The following is a 16,496-nucleotide window of genomic DNA, read 5'->3' on the forward strand; positions in this document are numbered from 1 at the left end:
CTCGTCCATAAGAACGGATACTTTTTAAAAAGTATGCTTGCTTCAGCTGTCTAAAAGTATTTTTCATGGTAGTTCAGTAAATGTTGAAGTTGTGACTGGAGTAAGCCCAGTGGTGGAAATAGTTGTATTGTTGTGTTAGTGAGTTTTGGGTGTTTGATAGCAGAAAAACCTGCGAGTCTGGAGTTCCCACTGCTGGCTGTCTGTGGAATAACATTAGGATCAGTTGATCGTGGGGAAATGCATGTTAGTTGCCCATATCTAGCTGATAATTGTGAAGTCAAACGTTTGCTTTGTGTATATCTTGATTCGTCTATTGTTGCCATTGTCCTGGCTGGAAGGAGGTTCAGTGAACGGGGTGGTGAAGCGTGAGGTAATACAGTAGGGGGAGTGCGAGTGCTTCTTAAATGTATTGCTTTATGCATTCTCCTCACTCGCGTCCACACAAAAACATACTCAAGAGAACGGAGTGGAGAATACAATCGGAGCATGAGTGTGGAGCATGGTAGTATGTTTGGAAAAACACCCCTAGAGTTTGAAAGCTACAAGCCCCCACTCATCCAGTAATTTTTGAACTGTCCCTAAATAATCCCATTAAAACACTGCATGAGAAAAATGTCATAAACTCAAAACAATTGAAAGAACAGAGTATAAAACAGTACTTAGCCTAATATATTATTAACAGCCACGATAGCGTTGTCTACTGGTAGGTCTATTTTGAATTCATATTTCAACTCGTCACCACGCTCTACCTGACACTAGTTGTTCCCAGCTATCGTCCTCGGGTAGCCGCAGCAATTCACTTTTACATTTTAGAGATAGACAAGCACACTTGATTCAATTTGTTAGTCCAGAGCTACAACAACAATGTGTGCTGATTGAACCAAACAAAGTAATTGGAGGATGCGGGCATCAATCCCGCTACCTCTCGCATGCTAAGCGAGCGCTCTACCATTTGAGCTAATCCCCCTGTGCCTAAAACAAGAAGTATGAAATCTCAATGACCGCACTGCCAAATCCCTCGTCCATAAGAACGGATACTTTTTAAAAAGTATGCTTGCTTCAGCTGTCTAAAAGTATTTTTCATGGTAGTTCAGTAAATGTTGAAGTTGTGACTGGAGTAAGCCCAGTGGTGGAAATAGTTGTATTGTTGGGTTAGTATCCAGAGCTACAACAACAATGTGTGCTGATTGAACCAAACTTAATATTTGGAGGATGCGGGAATCGATCCCGCTACCTCTCGCATGCTAAGCGAGCGCTCTAGCATTTGAGCTAATCCCCCTGTGCCTTCAAAAAGAAGTATGAAATCTCAATGACCGCACTGCCAAATCCCTCGTCCATAAGAACGGATACTTTTTTAAAAGTATGCTTGCTTCAGCTGTCTAAAAGTATTTTTCATGGTAGTTCAGTAAATGTTGAAGTTGTGACTGGAGTAAGCCCAGTGGTGGAAATAGTTGTATTGTTGGGTTAGTATCCAGAGCTACAACAACAATGTGTGCTGATTGAACCAAACTAAACATTTGGAGGATGCGGGCATCGATCCCGCTACCTCTCGCATGCTAAGCAGGGGCTCTACCATTTGAGCTAATGCCCCTGTGCCTTCAAAAAGAAGTATGAAATCTCAATGACCGCATTGCCAAATCCCTCGTCCATAAGAAAGGATACTTTTTTTAAAGTATGCTTGCAACAGCTGTCTAAAAGTATTTTTCATGGTAGTTCAGTAAAGGTTGAAGTAGTGACTGCAGTAAGCCCAGTGGTGGAAATAGTTGTATTGTTGGGTTAGTATCCAGACCTACAACAACAATGTGTGCTGATTGAACCAAACCAAATATTTGGAGGATGCGGGCATCGATCCCGCTACCTCTCGCATGCTAAGCGAGCGCTGTACCATTTGAGCTAATCCCCCTGTGCCTTCAAAAAGAAGTATGAAATCTCAATGACCACACTGCCAAATCCCTCGTCCATAAGAAAGGATACTTTTTTTAAAGTATGCTTGCTTCAGCTGTCTAAAAGTATTTTTCATGGTAGTTCAGTAAAGGTTGAAGTAGTGACTGCAGTAAGCCCAGTGGTGGAAATAGTTGTATTGTTGGGTTAGTATCCAGAGCTACAACAACAATGTGTGCTGATTGAACCAAACCAAATATTTGGAGGATGCGGGCATCGATCCCGCTACCTCTCGCATGCTAAGCGAGCGCTCTACCTTTTGAGCTAATCCCCCTGTGCCTCCAACAAGAAGTATGAAATCTCAATGACCGCACTGCCAAATCCCTCGTCCATAAGAAAGGATACTTTTTTTAAAGTATGCTTGCTTCAGCTGTCTAAAAGTATTTTTCATGGTAGTTCAGTAAATGTTGAAGTAGTGACTGGAGTAAGCCCAGTGGTGGAAATAGTTGTATTGTTGTGTTAGTGAGTTTTGGGTGTTTGATAGCAGAAACACCTGCGAGTCTGGAGTTCCCCCTGCTGGCTGTCTGTGGAATAACATTAGGATCAGTTGATCGTGGGGAAATGCATGTTAGTTGCCCATATCTAGCTGATAATTGTGAAGTCAAACGTTTGCTTTGTGTATATCTTGATTCGTCTATTGTTGCCATTGTCCTGGCTGGAAGGAGGTTCAGTGAATGGGGTGGTGAAGCGTGAGGTAATACAGTAGGGGGAGTGCGAGTGCTTCTTAAATGTATTGCTTTATGCATTCTCCTCACTCGCGTCCACACAAAAACATACTCAAGAGAACGGAGTGGAGAATACAATCGGAGCATGAGTGTGGAGCATGGTAGTATGTTTGGAAAAACACCCCTAGAGTTTGAAAGCTACAAGCCCCCACTCACCCAGTAATTTTTGAACTGTCCCTAAATAATCCCATTAAAACACTGCATGAGAAAAATGTCATAAACTCAAAACAATTGAAAGAACAGAGTATAAAACAGTACTTAGCCTAATATATTATTAACAGCCACGATAGCGTTGTCTACTGGTAGGTCTATTTTGAATTCATATTTCAACTCGTCACCACGCTCTACCTGACACTAGTTGTTCCCAGCTATCGTCCTCGGGTAGCTGCAGCAATTCACTTTTACATTTTAGAGATAGACAAGCACACTTGATTCAATTTGTTAGTCCAGAGCTACAACAACAATGTGTGCTGATTGAACCAAACAAAGTAATTGGAGGATGCGGGCATCAATCCCGCTACCTCTCGCATGCTAAGCGAGCGCTCTACCATTTGAGCTAATCCCCCTGTGCCTAAAACAAGAAGTATGAAATCTCAATGACCGCACTGCCAAATCCCTCGTCCATAAGAACGGATACTTTTTAAAAAGTATGCTTGCTTCAGCTGTCTAAAAGTATTTTTCATGGTAGTTCAGTAAATGTTGAAGTTGTGACTGGAGTAAGCCCAGTGGTGGAAATAGTTGTATTGTTGGGTTAGTATCCAGAGCTACAACAACAATGTGTGCTGATTGAACCAAACTTAATATTTGGAGGATGCGGGAATCGATCCCGCTACCTCTCGCATGCTAAGCGAGCGCTCTAGCATTTGAGCTAATCCCCCTGTGCCTTCAAAAAGAAGTATGAAATCTCAATGACCGCACTGCCAAATCCCTCGTCCATAAGAAAGGATACTTTTTTAAAAGTATGCTTGCTTCAGCTGTCTAAAAGTATTTTTCATGGTAGTTCAGTAAAGGTTGAAGTAGTGACTGCAGTAAACCCAGTGGTGGAAATAGTTGTATTGTTGGGTTAGTATCCAGAGCTACAACAACAATGTGTGCTGATTGAACCAAACTAAATATTTGGAGGATGCGGGCATCGATCCCGCTACCTCTCGCATGCTAAGCGAGCGCTCTACCATTTGAGCTAATCCCCCTGTTCCTCCAACAAGAAGTATGAAATCTCAATGACCGCACTGCCAAATCCCTCGTCCATAAGAACGGATACTTTTTAAAAAGTATGCTTGCTTCAGCTGTCTAAAAGTATTTTTCATGGTAGTTCAGTAAATGTTGAAGTTGTGACTGGAGTAAGCCCAGTGGTGGAAATAGTTGTATTGTTGTGTTAGTGAGTTTTGGGTGTTTGATAGCAGAAAAACCTGCGAGTCTGGAGTTCCCCCTGCTGGCTGTCTGTGGAATAACATTAGGATCAGTTGATCGTGGGGAAATGCATGTTAGTTGCCCATATCTAGCTGATAATTGTGAAGTCAAACGTTTGCTTTGTGTATATCTTGATTCGTCTATTGTTGCCATTGTCCTGGCTGGAAGGAGGTTCAGTGAACGGGGTGGTGAAGCGTGAGGTAATACAGTAGGGGGACTGCGAGTGCTTCTTAAATGTATTGCTTTATGCATTCTCCTCACTCGCGTCCACACAAAAACATACTCAAGAGAACGGAGTGGAGAATACAATCGGAGCATGAGTGTGGAGCATGGTAGTATGTTTGGAAAAACACCCCTAGAGTTTGAAAGCTACAAGCCCCCACTCATCCAGTAATTTTTGAACTGTCCCTAAATAATCCCATTAAAACACTGCATGAGAAAAATGTCATAAACTCAAAACAATTGAAAGAACAGAGTATAAAACAGTACTTAGCCTAATATATTATTAACAGCCACGATAGCGTTGTCTACTGGTAGGTCTATTTTGAATTCATATTTCAACTCGTCACCACGCTCTACCTGACACTAGTTGTTCCCAGCTATCGTCCTCGGGTAGCCGCAGCAATTCACTTTTACATTTTAGAGATAGACAAGCACACTTGATTCAATTTGTTAGTCCAGAGCTACAACAACAATGTGTGCTGATTGAACCAAACAAAGTAATTGGAGGATGCGGGCATCAATCCCGCTACCTCTCGCATGCTAAGCGAGCGCTCTACCATTTGAGCTAATCCCCCTGTGCCTAAAACAAGAAGTATGAAATCTCAATGACCGCACTGCCAAATCCCTCGTCCATAAGAACGGATACTTTTTAAAAAGTATGCTTGCTTCAGCTGTCTAAAAGTATTTTTCATGGTAGTTCAGTAAATGTTGAAGTTGTGACTGGAGTAAGCCCAGTGGTGGAAATAGTTGTATTGTTGGGTTAGTATCCAGAGCTACAACAACAATGTGTGCTGATTGAACCAAACTTAATATTTGGAGGATGCGGGAATCGATCCCGCTACCTCTCGCATGCTAAGCGAGCGCTCTAGCATTTGAGCTAATCCCCCTGTGCCTTCAAAAAGAAGTATGAAATCTCAATGACCGCACTGCCAAATCCCTCGTCCATAAGAACGGATACTTTTTTTAAAGTATGCTTGCTTCAGCTGTCTAAAAGTATTTTTCATGGTAGTTCAGTAAATGTTGAAGTTGTGACTGGAGTAAGCCCAGTGGTGGAAATAGTTGTATTGTTGGGTTAGTATCCAGAGCTACAACAACAATGTGTGCTGATTGAACCAAACTAAACATTTGGAGGATGCGGGCATCGATCCCGCTACCTCTCGCATGCTAAGCAGGGGCTCTACCATTTGAGCTAATGCCCCTGTGCCTTCAAAAAGAAGTATGAAATCTCAATGACCGCATTGCCAAATCCCTCGTCCATAAGAAAGGATACTTTTTTTAAAGTATGCTTGCAACAGCTGTCTAAAAGTATTTTTCATGGTAGTTCAGTAAAGGTTGAAGTAGTGACTGCAGTAAGCCCAGTGGTGGAAATAGTTGTATTGTTGGGTTAGTATCCAGACCTACAACAACAATGTGTGCTGATTGAACCAAACCAAATATTTGGAGGATGCGGGCATCGATCCCGCTACCTCTCGCATGCTAAGCGAGCGCTGTACCATTTGAGCTAATCCCCCTGTGCCTTCAAAAAGAAGTATGAAATCTCAATGACCACACTGCCAAATCCCTCGTCCATAAGAAAGGATACTTTTTTTAAAGTATGCTTGCTTCAGCTGTCTAAAAGTATTTTTCATGGTAGTTCAGTAAAGGTTGAAGTAGTGACTGCAGTAAGCCCAGTGGTGGAAATAGTTGTATTGTTGGGTTAGTATCCAGAGCTACAACAACAATGTGTGCTGATTGAACCAAACCAAATATTTGGAGGATGCGGGCATCGATCCCGCTACCTCTCGCATGCTAAGCGAGCGCTCTACCTTTTGAGCTAATCCCCCTGTGCCTCCAACAAGAAGTATGAAATCTCAATGACCGCACTGCCAAATCCCTCGTCCATAAGAAAGGATACTTTTTTTAAAGTATGCTTGCTTCAGCTGTCTAAAAGTATTTTTCATGGTAGTTCAGTAAATGTTGAAGTAGTGACTGGAGTAAGCCCAGTGGTGGAAATAGTTGTATTGTTGTGTTAGTGAGTTTTGGGTGTTTGATAGCAGAAACACCTGCGAGTCTGGAGTTCCCCCTGCTGGCTGTCTGTGGAATAACATTAGGATCAGTTGATCGTGGGGAAATGCATGTTAGTTGCCCATATCTAGCTGATAATTGTGAAGTCAAACGTTTGCTTTGTGTATATCTTGATTCGTCTATTGTTGCCATTGTCCTGGCTGGAAGGAGGTTCAGTGAATGGGGTGGTGAAGCGTGAGGTAATACAGTAGGGGGAGTGCGAGTGCTTCTTAAATGTATTGCTTTATGCATTCTCCTCACTCGCGTCCACACAAAAACATACTCAAGAGAACGGAGTGGAGAATACAATCGGAGCATGAGTGTGGAGCATGGTAGTATGTTTGGAAAAACACCCCTAGAGTTTGAAAGCTACAAGCCCCCACTCACCCAGTAATTTTTGAACTGTCCCTAAATAATCCCATTAAAACACTGCATGAGAAAAATGTCATAAACTCAAAACAATTGAAAGAACAGAGTATAAAACAGTACTTAGCCTAATATATTATTAACAGCCACGATAGCGTTGTCTACTGGTAGGTCTATTTTGAATTCATATTTCAACTCGTCACCACGCTCTACCTGACACTAGTTGTTCCCAGCTATCGTCCTCGGGTAGCCGCAGCAATTCACTTTTACATTTTAGAGATAGACAAGCACACTTGATTCAATTTGTTAGTCCAGAGCTACAACAACAATGTGTGCTGATTGAACCAAACAAAGTAATTGGAGGATGCGGGCATCAATCCCGCTACCTCTCGCATGCTAAGCGAGCGCTCTACCATTTGAGCTAATCCCCCTGTGCCTAAAACAAGAAGTATGAAATCTCAATGACCGCACTGCCAAATCCCTCGTCCATAAGAACGGATACTTTTTAAAAAGTATGCTTGCTTCAGCTGTCTAAAAGTATTTTTCATGGTAGTTCAGTAAATGTTGAAGTTGTGACTGGAGTAAGCCCAGTGGTGGAAATAGTTGTATTGTTGGGTTAGTATCCAGAGCTACAACAACAATGTGTGCTGATTGAACCAAACTTAATATTTGGAGGATGCGGGAATCGATCCCGCTACCTCTCGCATGCTAAGCGAGCGCTCTAGCATTTGAGCTAATCCCCCTGTGCCTTCAAAAAGAAGTATGAAATCTCAATGACCGCACTGCCAAATCCCTCGTCCATAAGAACGGATACTTTTTTTAAAGTATGCTTGCTTCAGCTGTCTAAAAGTATTTTTCATGGTAGTTCAGTAAATGTTGAAGTTGTGACTGGAGTAAGCCCAGTGGTGGAAATAGTTGTATTGTTGGGTTAGTATCCAGAGCTACAACAACAATGTGTGCTGATTGAACCAAACTAAACATTTGGAGGATGCGGGCATCGATCCCGCTACCTCTCGCATGCTAAGCAGGGGCTCTACCATTTGAGCTAATGCCCCTGTGCCTTCAAAAAGAAGTATGAAATCTCAATGACCGCATTGCCAAATCCCTCGTCCATAAGAAAGGATACTTTTTTTAAAGTATGCTTGCAACAGCTGTCTAAAAGTATTTTTCATGGTAGTTCAGTAAAGGTTGAAGTAGTGACTGCAGTAAGCCCAGTGGTGGAAATAGTTGTATTGTTGGGTTAGTATCCAGACCTACAACAACAATGTGTGCTGATTGAACCAAACCAAATATTTGGAGGATGCGGGCATCGATCCCGCTACCTCTCGCATGCTAAGCGAGCGCTGTACCATTTGAGCTAATCCCCCTGTGCCTTCAAAAAGAAGTATGAAATCTCAATGACCACACTGCCAAATCCCTCGTCCATAAGAAAGGATACTTTTTTTAAAGTATGCTTGCTTCAGCTGTCTAAAAGTATTTTTCATGGTAGTTCAGTAAAGGTTGAAGTAGTGACTGCAGTAAGCCCAGTGGTGGAAATAGTTGTATTGTTGGGTTAGTATCCAGAGCTACAACAACAATGTGTGCTGATTGAACCAAACCAAATATTTGGAGGATGCGGGCATCGATCACGCTACCTCTCGCATGCTAAGCGAGCGCTCTACCTTTTGAGCTAATCCCCCTGTGCCTCCAACAAGAAGTATGAAATCTCAATGACCGCACTGCCAAATCCCTCGTCCATAAGAAAGGATACTTTTTTTAAAGTATGCTTGCTTCAGCTGTCTAAAAGTATTTTTCATGGTAGTTCAGTAAATGTTGAAGTAGTGACTGGAGTAAGCCCAGTGGTGGAAATAGTTGTATTGTTGTGTTAGTGAGTTTTGGGTGTTTGATAGCAGAAAAACCTGCGAGTCTGGAGTTCCCCCTGCTGGCTGTCTGTGGAATAACATTAGGATCAGTTGATCGTGGGGAAATGCATGTTAGTTGCCCATATCTAGCTGATAATTGTGAAGTCAAACGTTTGCTTTGTGTATATCTTGATTCGTCTATTGTTGCCATTGTCCTGGCTGGAAGGAGGTTCAGTGAATGGGGTGGTGAAGCGTGAGGTAATACAGTAGGGGGAGTGCGAGTGCTTCTTAAATGTATTGCTTTATGCATTCTCCTCACTCGCGTCCACACAAAAACATACTCAAGAGAACGGAGTGGAGAATACAATCGGAGCATGAGTGTGGAGCATGGTAGTATGTTTGGAAAAACACCCCTAGAGTTTGAAAGCTACAAGCCCCCACTCACCCAGTAATTTTTGAACTGTCCCTAAATAATCCCATTAAAACACTGCATGAGAAAAATGTCATAAACTCAAAACAATTGAAAGAACAGAGTATAAAACAGTACTTAGCCTAATATATTATTAACAGCCACGATAGCGTTGTCTACTGGTAGGTCTATTTTGAATTCTTATTTCAACTCGTCACCACGCTCTACCTGACACTAGTTGTTCCCAGCTATCGTCCTCGGGTAGCCGCAGCAATTCACATTTACATTTTAGAGCTAGACAAGCACACTTGATTCAATTTGTTAGTCCAGAGCTACAACAACAATGTGTGCTGATTGAACCAAACAAAGTAATTGGAGGATGCGGGCATCGATCCCGCTACCTCTTGCATGCAAAGCGAGCGCTCTACCATTTGAGCTAATCCCCCTGTGCCGCCAAAAATAAGTATGAAATCTCAATGACCGCACTGCCAAATCCCTCGTCCATAAGAAAGGATACTTTTTTAAAAGTATGCTTGCTTCAGCTGTCTAAAAGTATTTTTCATGGTAGTTCAGTAAAGGTTGAAGTAGTGACTGCAGTAAACCCAGTGGTGGAAATAGTTGTATTGTTGGGTTAGTATCCAGAGCTACAACAACAATGTGTGCTGATTGAACCAAACTAAATATTTGGAGGATGCGGGCATCGATCCCGCTACCTCTCGCATGCTAAGCGAGCGCTCTACCATTTGAGCTAATCCCCCTGTTCCTCCAACAAGAAGTATGAAATCTCAATGACCGCACTGCCAAATCCCTCGTCCATAAGAACGGATACTTTTTAAAAAGTATGCTTGCTTCAGCTGTCTAAAAGTATTTTTCATGGTAGTTCAGTAAATGTTGAAGTTGTGACTGGAGTAAGCCCAGTGGTGGAAATAGTTGTATTGTTGTGTTAGTGAGTTTTGGGTGTTTGATAGCAGAAAAACCTGCGAGTCTGGAGTTCCCCCTGCTGGCTGTCTGTGGAATAACATTAGGATCAGTTGATCGTGGGGAAATGCATGTTAGTTGCCCATATCTAGCTGATAATTGTGAAGTCAAACGTTTGCTTTGTGTATATCTTGATTCGTCTATTGTTGCCATTGTCCTGGCTGGAAGGAGGTTCAGTGAACGGGGTGGTGAAGCGTGAGGTAATACAGTAGGGGGAGTGCGAGTGCTTCTTAAATGTATTGCTTTATGCATTCTCCTCACTCGCGTCCACACAAAAACATACTCAAGAGAACGGAGTGGAGAATACAATCGGAGCATGAGTGTGGAGCATGGTAGTATGTTTGGAAAAACACCCCTAGAGTTTGAAAGCTACAAGCCCCCACTCATCCAGTAATTTTTGAACTGTCCCTAAATAATCCCATTAAAACACTGCATGAGAAAAATGTCATAAACTCAAAACAATTGAAAGAACAGAGTATAAAACAGTACTTAGCCTAATATATTATTAACAGCCACGATAGCGTTGTCTACTGGTAGGTCTATTTTGAATTCATATTTCAACTCGTCACCACGCTCTACCTGACACTAGTTGTTCCCAGCTATCGTCCTCGGGTAGCCGCAGCAATTCACTTTTACATTTTAGAGATAGACAAGCACACTTGATTCAATTTGTTAGTCCAGAGCTACAACAACAATGTGTGCTGATTGAACCAAACAAAGTAATTGGAGGATGCGGGCATCAATCCCGCTACCTCTCGCATGCTAAGCGAGCGCTCTACCATTTGAGCTAATCCCCCTGTGCCTAAAACAAGAAGTATGAAATCTCAATGACCGCACTGCCAAATCCCTCGTCCATAAGAACGGATACTTTTTAAAAAGTATGCTTGCTTCAGCTGTCTAAAAGTATTTTTCATGGTAGTTCAGTAAATGTTGAAGTTGTGACTGGAGTAAGCCCAGTGGTGGAAATAGTTGTATTGTTGGGTTAGTATCCAGAGCTACAACAACAATGTGTGCTGATTGAACCAAACTTAATATTTGGAGGATGCGGGAATCGATCCCGCTACCTCTCGCATGCTAAGCGAGCGCTCTAGCATTTGAGCTAATCCCCCTGTGCCTTCAAAAAGAAGTATGAAATCTCAATGACCGCACTGCCAAATCCCTCGTCCATAAGAACGGATACTTTTTTAAAAGTATGCTTGCTTCAGCTGTCTAAAAGTATTTTTCATGGTAGTTCAGTAAATGTTGAAGTTGTGACTGGAGTAAGCCCAGTGGTGGAAATAGTTGTATTGTTGGGTTAGTATCCAGAGCTACAACAACAATGTGTGCTGATTGAACCAAACTAAACATTTGGAGGATGCGGGCATCGATCCCGCTACCTCTCGCATGCTAAGCAGGGGCTCTACCATTTGAGCTAATGCCCCTGTGCCTTCAAAAAGAAGTATGAAATCTCAATGACCGCATTGCCAAATCCCTCGTCCATAAGAAAGGATACTTTTTTTAAAGTATGCTTGCAACAGCTGTCTAAAAGTATTTTTCATGGTAGTTCAGTAAAGGTTGAAGTAGTGACTGCAGTAAGACCAGTGGTAGAAATAGTTGTATTGTTGGGTTAGTATCCAGACCTACAACAACAATGTGTGCTGATTGAACCAAACCAAATATTTGGAGGATGCGGGCATCGATCCCGCTACCTCTCGCATGCTAAGCGAGCGCTGTACCATTTGAGCTAATCCCCCTGTGCCTTCAAAAAGAAGTATGAAATCTCAATGACCACACTGCCAAATCCCTCGTCCATAAGAAAGGATACTTTTTTTAAAGTATGCTTGCTTCAGCTGTCTAAAAGTATTTTTCATGGTAGTTCAGTAAAGGTTGAAGTAGTGACTGCAGTAAGCCCAGTGGTGGAAATAGTTGTATTGTTGGGTTAGTATCCAGAGATACAACAACAATGTGTGCTGATTGAACCAAACCAAATATTTGGAGGATGCGGGCATCGATCCCGCTACCTCTCGCATGCTAAGCGAGCGCTCTACCTTTTGAGCTAATCCCCCTGTGCCTCCAACAAGAAGTATGAAATCTCAATGACCGCACTGCCAAATCCCTCGTCCATAAGAACGGATACTTTTTAAAAAGTATGCTTGCTTCAGCTGTCTAAAAGTATTTTTCATGGTAGTTCAGTAAATGTTGAAGTTGTGACTGGAGTAAGCCCAGTGGTGGAAATAGTTGTATTGTTGGGTTAGTGTCCAGAGCTACAACAACAATGTGTGCTGATTGAACCAAACTAAATATTTGGAGGATGCGGGAATCGATCCCGCGACCTCTCGCATGCTAAGCGAGCACTCTACCATTTGAGCTAATCCCCCTGTGCCTTCAAAAAGAAGTTTGAAATCTCAATGACCGCACTGCCAAATCCCTCGTCCATAAGAAAGGATACTTTTTTTAAAGTATGCTTGCTTCAGCTGTCTAAAAGTATTTTTCATGGTAGTTCAGTAAAGGTTGAAGTAGTGACTGCAGAACGCCCAGTGGTGGAAATAGTTGTATTGTTGGGTTAGTATCCAGAGCTACAACAACAATGTGTGCTGATTGAACCAAACCAAATATTTGGAGGATGCGGGCATCGATCCCGCTACCTCTCGCATGCTAAGCGAGCGCTCTACCATTTGAGCTAATCCCCCTGTGCCTCCAAGAAGAAGTATGAAATCTCAATGACCGCACTGCCAAATCCCTCGTCCATAAGAAAGGATACTTTTTTTAAAGTATGCTTGCTTCAGCTGTCTAAAAGTATTTTTCATGGTAGTTCAGTAAATGTTGAAGTAGTGACTGGAGTAAGCCCAGTGGTGGAAATAGTTGTATTGTTGTGTTAGTGAGTTTTGGGTGTTTGATAGCAGAAAAACCTGCGAGTCTGGAGTTCCCCCTGCTGGCTGTCTGTGGAATAACATTAGGATCAGTTGATCGTGGGGAAATGCATGTTAGTTGCCCATATCTAGCTGATAATTGTGAAGTCAAACGTTTGCTTTGTGTATATCTTGATTCGTCTATTGTTGCCATTGTCCTGGCTGGAAGGAGGTTCAGTGAATGGGGTGGTGAAGCGTGAGGTAATACAGTAGGGGGAGTGCGAGTGCTTCTTAAATGTATTGCTTTATGCATTCTCCTCACTCGCGTCCACACAAAAACATACTCAAGAGAACGGAGTGGAGAATACAATCGGAGCATGAGTGTGGAGCATGGTAGTATGTTTGGAAAAACACCCCTAGAGTTTGAAAGCTACAAGCCCCCACTCACCCAGTAATTTTTGAACTGTCCCTAAATAATCCCATTAAAACACTGCATGAGAAAAATGTCATAAACTCAAAACAATTGAAAGAACAGAGTATAAAACAGTACTTAGCCTAATATATTATTAACAGCCACGATAGCGTTGTCTACTGGTAGGTCTATTTTGAATTCATATTTCAACTCGTCACCACGCTCTACCTGACACTAGTTGTTCCCAGCTATCGTCCTCGGGTAGCCGCAGCAATTCACTTTCACATTTTAGAGCTAGACAAGCACACTTGATTCAATTTGTTAGTCAAGAGCTACAACAACAATGTGTGCTGATTGAACCAAACATCGATCCCGCTACCTCTCGCATGCTAAGCGAGCGCTCTACCATTTGAGCTAATCCCCCTGTGCCTAAAACAAGAAGTATGAAATCTCAATGACCGCACTGCCAAATCCCTCGTCCATAAGAACAGATACTTTTTAAAAAGTATGCTTGCTTCAGCTGTCTAAAAGTATTTTTCATGGTAGTTCAGTAAATGTTGAAGTTGTGACTGGAGTAAGCCCAGTGGTGGAAATAGTTGTATTGTTGGGTTAGTGTCCAGAGCTACAACAACAATGTGTGCTGATTGAACCAAACTAAATATTTGGAGGATGCGGGAATCGATCCCGCTACCTCTCGCATGCTAAGCGAGCACTCTACCATTTGAGCTAATCCCCCTGTGCCTTCAAAAAGAAGTATGAAATCTCAATGACCGCACTGCCAAATCCCTCGTCCATAAGAAAGGATACTTTTTTTAAAGTATGCTTGCTTCAGCTGTCTAAAAGTATTTTTCATGGTAGTTCAGTAAAGGTTGAAGTAGTGACTACAGTAAGCCCAGTGGTGGAAATAGTTGTATTGTTGGGTTAGTATCCAGACCTACAACAACAATGTGTGCTGATTGAACCAAACCAAATATTTAGAGGATGCGGGCATCGATCCCGCTACCTCTCGCATGCTAAGCGAGCGCTCTACCATTTGAGCTAATCCCCCTGTGCCTTCAAAAAGAAGTTTGAAATCTCAATGACCGCACTGCCAAATCCCTCGTCCATAAGAAAGGATACTTTTTTTCAAGTATGCTTGCTTCAGCTGTCTAAAAGTATTTTTCGTGGTAGTTCAGTAAAGGTTGAAGTAGTGACTGCAGTAAGCCCAGTGGTGGAAATAGTTGTATTGTTGGGTTAGTATCCAGAGCTACAACAACAATGTGTGCTGATTGAACCAAACCAAATATTTGGAGGATGCGGGGATCGATCCCGCTACCTCTCGCATGCTAAGCGAGCGCTCTACCTTTTGAGCTAATCCCCCTGCGCCTCCAACAAGAAGTATGAAATCTCAATGACCGCACTGCCAAATCCCTCGTCCATAAGAAAGGATACTTTTTTTAAAGTATGCTTGCTTCAGCTGTCTAAAAGTATTTTTCATGGTAGTTCAGTAAATGTTGAAGTAGTGACTGGAGTAAGCCCAGTGGTGGAAATAGTTGTATTGTTGTGTTAGTGAGTTTTGGGTGTTTGATAGCAGAAAAACCTGCGAGTCTGGAGTTCCCCCTGCTGGCTGTCTGTGGAATAACATTAGGATCAGTTGATCGTGGGGAAATGCATGTTAGTTGCCCATATCTAGCTGATAATTGTGAAGTCAAACGTTTGCTTTGTGTATATCTTGATTCGTCTATTGTTGCCATTGTCCTGGCTGGAAGGAGGTTCAGTGAATGGGGTGGTGAAGCGTGAGGTAATACAGTTGGCGGGAGTGCGAGTGCTTCTTAAATGTATTGCTTTATGCATTCTCCTCACTCGCATCCACACAAAAACATACTCAAGAGAACGGAGTGGAGAATACAATCGGAGCATGAGTGTGGAGCATGGTAGTATGTTTGGAAAAACACCCCTAGAGTTTGAGAGCTACAAGCCCCCACTCACCCAGTAATTTTTGAACTGTCCCTAAATAATCCCATTAAAATACTGCATGAGAAAAATGTCATAAACTCAAAACAATTGAAAGAACAGAGTATACAACAGTACTTAGCCTAATATATTATTAACAGCCACGATAGCATTGTCTACTGGTAGGTCTATTTTGAATTAATATTTCAACTCTTCACCACGCTCTACCTGACACTAGTTGTTCCCAGCTATCGTCCTCGGGTAGCCGCAGCAATTCACATTTACATTTTAGAGCCAGACAAGCACACTTGATTCAATTTGTTAGTCCAGAGCTACAACAACAATGTGTGCTGATTGAACCAAACAAAGTAATTGGAGGATGCGGGTATCGATTCCGCTACCTCTCGCATGCTAAGCGAGCGCTCTACCATTTGAGCTAATCCCCCTGTGCCTAAAATAAGAAGTATGAAATCTCAATGACCGCACTGCCAAATCCCTCGTCCATAAGAACGGATACTTTTTAAAAAGTATGCTTGCTTCAGCTGTCTAAAAGTATTTTTCATGGTAGTTCAGTAAATGTTGAAGTTGTGACTGGAGTAAGCCCAGTGGTGGAAATAGTTGTATTGTTGGGTTAGTATCCAGAGCTACAACAACAATGTGTGCTGATAGATCCAAAGTAAATATTTGGAGGATGCGGGTATCGATCCCGCTACCTCTCGCATGCTAAGCGAGCGCTCTACCATTTGAGCTAATCCCCCTGTTCCTCCAACAAGAAGTATGAAATCTCAATGACCGCACTGCCAAATCCATCATCCATAAGAAAGGATACTTTTTTTAAAGTATGCTTGCTTCAGCTGTCTAAAAGTATTTTTCATGGTAGTTCAGTAAAGGTTGAAGTAGTGACTGGAGTAAGCCCAGTGGTGGAAATAGTTGTATTGTTGTGTTAATGAGTTTTGGGTGTTTGATAGCAGAAAAACCTGCGAGTCTGGAGTTCCCCCTGCTGGCTGTCTGTGGAATAACATTAGGATCAGTTGATCGTGGGGAAATGCATGTTAGTTGCCCATATCTAGCTGATAATTGTGAAGTCAAACGTTTGCTTTGTGTATATCTTGATTCGTCTATTGTTGCCATTGTCCTGGCTGGAAGGAGGTTCAGTAAATGGGCTGGTGAAGCGTGAGGTAATACAGTAGGGGGAGTGCGAGTGCTTCTTAAATGTATTGCTTTATGCATTCTCCTCACTCGCGTCCACACAAAAACGTACTCAAGAGAACGGAGTGGAGAATACAATCAGAGCATGAGTGTGGAGCATGGTAGTATGTTTGGAAAAACACCCCTAGAGTTTGAGAGCTACAAGCCCCCACTCACCCAGTAATTTTTGAACTGTCCCTA

General features: G+C 42.4%; 22 non-coding genes across 22 annotated transcripts; all 22 read right to left on the minus strand.

Annotated features, from left to right (window-relative positions):
- Positions 1-1,206: 1,206 nt before the first annotated feature.
- Positions 1,207-1,279, minus strand: trnaa-agc (transfer RNA alanine (anticodon AGC)). The gene has a single exon. It is a non-coding gene; the product is annotated as a tRNA-Ala (tRNA).
- A 551-nt stretch (positions 1,280-1,830) lies between these two features.
- On the minus strand, positions 1,831-1,903 carry trnaa-agc (transfer RNA alanine (anticodon AGC)). Its single transcript has one exon. It is a non-coding gene; the product is annotated as a tRNA-Ala (tRNA).
- Positions 1,904-2,142: 239 nt separating this feature from the next.
- On the minus strand, positions 2,143-2,215 carry trnaa-agc (transfer RNA alanine (anticodon AGC)). Its single transcript has one exon. It is a non-coding gene; the product is annotated as a tRNA-Ala (tRNA).
- Positions 2,216-3,471: 1,256 nt separating this feature from the next.
- On the minus strand, positions 3,472-3,544 carry trnaa-agc (transfer RNA alanine (anticodon AGC)). The gene has a single exon. It is a non-coding gene; the product is annotated as a tRNA-Ala (tRNA).
- Positions 3,545-3,783: 239 nt separating this feature from the next.
- On the minus strand, positions 3,784-3,856 carry trnaa-agc (transfer RNA alanine (anticodon AGC)). Its single transcript has one exon. It is a non-coding gene; the product is annotated as a tRNA-Ala (tRNA).
- A 1,256-nt stretch (positions 3,857-5,112) lies between these two features.
- trnaa-agc (transfer RNA alanine (anticodon AGC)) lies at positions 5,113-5,185 on the minus strand. Its single transcript has one exon. It is a non-coding gene; the product is annotated as a tRNA-Ala (tRNA).
- A 551-nt stretch (positions 5,186-5,736) lies between these two features.
- Positions 5,737-5,809, minus strand: trnaa-agc (transfer RNA alanine (anticodon AGC)). The gene has a single exon. It is a non-coding gene; the product is annotated as a tRNA-Ala (tRNA).
- A 239-nt stretch (positions 5,810-6,048) lies between these two features.
- Positions 6,049-6,121, minus strand: trnaa-agc (transfer RNA alanine (anticodon AGC)). The gene has a single exon. It is a non-coding gene; the product is annotated as a tRNA-Ala (tRNA).
- Positions 6,122-7,377: 1,256 nt separating this feature from the next.
- On the minus strand, positions 7,378-7,450 carry trnaa-agc (transfer RNA alanine (anticodon AGC)). The gene has a single exon. It is a non-coding gene; the product is annotated as a tRNA-Ala (tRNA).
- A 551-nt stretch (positions 7,451-8,001) lies between these two features.
- trnaa-agc (transfer RNA alanine (anticodon AGC)) lies at positions 8,002-8,074 on the minus strand. The gene has a single exon. It is a non-coding gene; the product is annotated as a tRNA-Ala (tRNA).
- Positions 8,075-9,330: 1,256 nt separating this feature from the next.
- trnaa-ugc (transfer RNA alanine (anticodon UGC)) lies at positions 9,331-9,403 on the minus strand. The gene has a single exon. It is a non-coding gene; the product is annotated as a tRNA-Ala (tRNA).
- A 239-nt stretch (positions 9,404-9,642) lies between these two features.
- On the minus strand, positions 9,643-9,715 carry trnaa-agc (transfer RNA alanine (anticodon AGC)). The gene has a single exon. It is a non-coding gene; the product is annotated as a tRNA-Ala (tRNA).
- A 1,256-nt stretch (positions 9,716-10,971) lies between these two features.
- On the minus strand, positions 10,972-11,044 carry trnaa-agc (transfer RNA alanine (anticodon AGC)). The gene has a single exon. It is a non-coding gene; the product is annotated as a tRNA-Ala (tRNA).
- A 551-nt stretch (positions 11,045-11,595) lies between these two features.
- On the minus strand, positions 11,596-11,668 carry trnaa-agc (transfer RNA alanine (anticodon AGC)). The gene has a single exon. It is a non-coding gene; the product is annotated as a tRNA-Ala (tRNA).
- Positions 11,669-11,907: 239 nt separating this feature from the next.
- trnaa-agc (transfer RNA alanine (anticodon AGC)) lies at positions 11,908-11,980 on the minus strand. Its single transcript has one exon. It is a non-coding gene; the product is annotated as a tRNA-Ala (tRNA).
- A 239-nt stretch (positions 11,981-12,219) lies between these two features.
- Positions 12,220-12,292, minus strand: trnaa-agc (transfer RNA alanine (anticodon AGC)). The gene has a single exon. It is a non-coding gene; the product is annotated as a tRNA-Ala (tRNA).
- A 239-nt stretch (positions 12,293-12,531) lies between these two features.
- trnaa-agc (transfer RNA alanine (anticodon AGC)) lies at positions 12,532-12,604 on the minus strand. The gene has a single exon. It is a non-coding gene; the product is annotated as a tRNA-Ala (tRNA).
- Positions 12,605-13,838: 1,234 nt separating this feature from the next.
- Positions 13,839-13,911, minus strand: trnaa-agc (transfer RNA alanine (anticodon AGC)). The gene has a single exon. It is a non-coding gene; the product is annotated as a tRNA-Ala (tRNA).
- A 239-nt stretch (positions 13,912-14,150) lies between these two features.
- Positions 14,151-14,223, minus strand: trnaa-agc (transfer RNA alanine (anticodon AGC)). The gene has a single exon. It is a non-coding gene; the product is annotated as a tRNA-Ala (tRNA).
- A 239-nt stretch (positions 14,224-14,462) lies between these two features.
- Positions 14,463-14,535, minus strand: trnaa-agc (transfer RNA alanine (anticodon AGC)). The gene has a single exon. It is a non-coding gene; the product is annotated as a tRNA-Ala (tRNA).
- A 945-nt stretch (positions 14,536-15,480) lies between these two features.
- Positions 15,481-15,553, minus strand: trnaa-agc (transfer RNA alanine (anticodon AGC)). Its single transcript has one exon. It is a non-coding gene; the product is annotated as a tRNA-Ala (tRNA).
- Positions 15,554-15,792: 239 nt separating this feature from the next.
- On the minus strand, positions 15,793-15,865 carry trnaa-agc (transfer RNA alanine (anticodon AGC)). The gene has a single exon. It is a non-coding gene; the product is annotated as a tRNA-Ala (tRNA).
- Positions 15,866-16,496: the final 631 nt, after the last annotated feature.

Source organism: Oncorhynchus kisutch, unplaced genomic scaffold (genome assembly GCF_002021735.2).
Source record: "Oncorhynchus kisutch isolate 150728-3 unplaced genomic scaffold, Okis_V2 scaffold830, whole genome shotgun sequence".
NCBI lineage: Eukaryota > Metazoa > Chordata > Actinopteri > Salmoniformes > Salmonidae > Oncorhynchus > Oncorhynchus kisutch.